The sequence below is a fragment of the Vicia villosa genome, linkage group LG1, assembly GCF_029867415.1.
Source record: "Vicia villosa cultivar HV-30 ecotype Madison, WI linkage group LG1, Vvil1.0, whole genome shotgun sequence".
In the NCBI taxonomy this organism is placed as follows: Eukaryota; Viridiplantae; Streptophyta; class Magnoliopsida; order Fabales; family Fabaceae; genus Vicia; species Vicia villosa.
Genome location: NC_081180.1, coordinates 165,131,618 through 165,135,172, shown reverse-complemented (window position 1 = coordinate 165,135,172; position 3,555 = coordinate 165,131,618).

The window sequence follows — 3,555 nt, the reverse complement described above, 5'->3', positions numbered from 1 at the left end:
ATTAATTAGATTAATTAGGTTTTGAACTAATTTTAGTTAATTAGATTAATTAGGTTTTCTAACCAATTTTTAATTAATTATATTAATTAGGATAAATAATTAGAGTTAGGTTAATTTAGAATTAGTTTAATAATTAAATTAATTTAGGTTTTCACTTAATCTCCTTAAAACTGATTTTTCCAAACTCTAATATTTCTCCCGATTCTCTTCTCATCTCATACTCTATGATTGTCGCGTGTTTGTTTAATTTTCATCTTTTATTTAAGTATTCATTTATCTATTTATTTAAATTCTAGAAATCAATGTATATGTCGCAAAAGGTTTTTTTTGTAATAGTAATTAGGATTTACTTTCTCTCACTTTTAATTTCTGCACTCCTCCATTTTTGGTTATGTAATCCCCTCCCCGAAGCCTTGTAATAGCGTAAGAACTTATCTTTCTGCTTTTACTTTCTGCTGATATAACTTTTTAGATGTATGGTAATAGGATTGTAGGGCAAGACTAAAATCAACATAGAATAACCCTAATTTTCAGGATTAAAAAAAATCAATCACTTTGTTTCACACACTCACCTTTAGGGTAATCCTCTCTTCTGTTGCCTTTCGAATAATAGACAAGTCCTCGAACGTGAGGATACTCTTAGCAAGGTTGCCTACGAATAAAAATCATCATAAAAGATCATAGACCCTTCGAGTTGCCTACGATAAAATGATCTTGTCCCTCGATGTTGTCTTCGATTAAATGATGATAGTCCCTTCAAAATGCTAAAGTATCCTCACAAGTTTCCTTTATGACTATTTACATCCAATGCATAGGACTTCCTACCCTCTTTATGGTATGGATAGCCCCTATGATTATACGATGACCCTCGATGTCCCGAATATATCCAATGTATAGGACTACCCGCCTCTATATGGTATGGATAGTACTATCGCTCAAGGAAAGTCTTTAGAATAGGAAAGACCTTACAAACTTAGGGCAGGTAACTCTTAAGTGCTTGCTAACAACAAATCAAATGTTTTTCACACCCTATTTTTTAACATTGTCTTTTTTGACATTTTCAAAAATTCAAAATGTTTTTCTAAACACACCCTACACTTTCAAACAATTCAAATAAAAAGTGAGCTAAGCAATTAAGAGCCCATGGATAACCATGGATACAAAGGGTGCTTACACATTCCCTTTGTATAACCTACCCCCCGAACCCAAGTCTTTTTAAAAAAGGTCTTTCCTGTTCTTTTAGCCTTTCCTGAATTGGATAAAATAAAAGTCGGCGGCGACTCTTGCTCACCACAAAATTTGTTTGCGAAACATTTAAAAAGTCAGTTCTCCCACCGTAATACACATCATCAACTTATCCAAGAGTTGAGGATGCATAAAGACTAGTACACGCGGTTATACAGAGAGGAAGTTAAATTTGAAGCGATTTACGCACCAGTGTCAAAATGGATGAGATTCCTAGAATTGAGACATCATATTGCATGTGCATATGATAGGGTATGCATTAACTTAACGCGATACGGGTTTTCAGAAACCTTTTTCCCGCTCCGCACAACATCACGTATAAGTCTAAATGATCGCATCATGTTTATAGGATGGCTCGCAAAATTGAGTCATTTTGTACAAGTTTACTTGAAACCGGGATGTTCAATACCACCTACATCACCGGAATGGGCGCTTCATCATATCGCAGATGCCGGGACGTGGCCATATATTTTTTTTGATAGGATGGACGAATTCGAAAGATTGAACAACATTGAAAAGGAAACGAATGCGGAAAAGTTAAAATTGGAACCCCCAATAGATTTAGCCGGCGTCAGTTTTTTTGATTTGTTTTGCATTTTGAAAGTGTAATATAAGTACTATTTAACATTTCTATATAATCATTTTTTTCAATTCTTAATTTTAATGGAAGGTTAAATAGCTCTAAAACTATACTATATTGTTCTGCAATATTATCCTGTTATGCTAAAAAAACTAACAGGGAAAGTTCCATAGATGTATCTAAGGAAGGCTCTTAATTTGCAAATTATGGGTTTTTACCGTAGATATACCTACGAAAACAAAATATCTAGGTTCTTTCTATGGATATATCTACAGAACATTCAGTGACAGAAAATGGGTGGTCCATATTCACCTAGGTTTTTTATAAATTTATGGGTTTCTTATGTTGTCTTTCGCACTAACACAAAAATGTCTTAATATGATATCAACATCTGTTGGTATGTCGCAAGTGTCTCCTGTAACACCCTATTTTTATTAGATTTAATTAATTAGGATTATTTGATATTTGATAATTGTTTGAGTGTTTTATTTAATTATTGTTTGAGTGATAATTATTCAATTGGATGGTAATATATTATTTAGCTAATTAATAATTGGTAGAATGTTATTAGAAATTAGTTAAATGGGCTTAGTTAAGTGAGAAAGATTATTGGGTGGGTTAAGCCCAATGAGATACTGAGAGTTAGGAGAGAATGTTATGTCATAACCTAATTAGAAAGAAAAGAGGAAAAGATAGAAAGAAGTGTAGAGAAGAGAAGAAGAACGTAGAAGAGGAAGAGAAGGAATTTGTAGATTCTTGAAGAGGGTGGATTAAGAGTTAGAGGTAAGAGTTTGAATACAAGTTCTTGTAGAATCTATGATTGGGTAATGAATGTGTTGTGTGAATCTCTTCATTGTTTGCTATTTCATGAGAAATGTATGAACCCTAAGTTTTATGTTATTTCTATGGATTTACATGATTAAACATGATTTTGATGATATATGTTGTTCAATAATGATGAATACTGGTTGTATTTGATGTTTATTGATGTTTGGAAGTGATTTGGAGTGGTAGGAAGTGGTTTTCGCAGTGCTGGGTTTTGCTGTGTTTTTCTGAAAATCGCAGGCCCAGCTGAGCGGAGCTGGTCCGCTGAGCGGAGCTGCGAAGATTGAAAATCTCTGCCTGGTCTCGCTGAGCGGACCCTGTTTTACAAAACATTTTCTAAACTTTGAAATTACATAGCTTTTGATCCGTAACTCCTTTTTAGGTGCCGTTTGAAGCATATTGAAGCTTAAATAATTGTCTATATCATAGAATAGAATGGGTTGGCAATTGTTTAATTTAATTATGATGTTAATTGGAAATAACATGTAATTGTATGTGTATGTTATGGATGAATCTTGCATGATCAATGTTCATGGATGCCTTATGAGATGTTAATGTCATGAATTATGTGATTGATTCATAAATGCTAATTGATGTGGGATATTGGATTGAAATTCATGTTATGTAATGTTGTGCAAAGTTGTAAAGATGTGATTGTGTAGTTTAAGAGATAGAGAGATCGTCTTAAATGCATGAGTCTTGTTTTGTTGCACACGTACACAAGCATGAGTCTTTGAAAGTGGCAATGTTGGGTAATCTCGCGAAGGTTATTTACTTGTCCCAAACCTAACGAGTATGGGGTTTGAAAGCTTAACGAGTATGGGGCTTTGAGGTGGTTATCTAGTCTAGAGAGAATGACAATCGGCATGACCGAAAATGATAACGGAGGGATCCACATGCATATC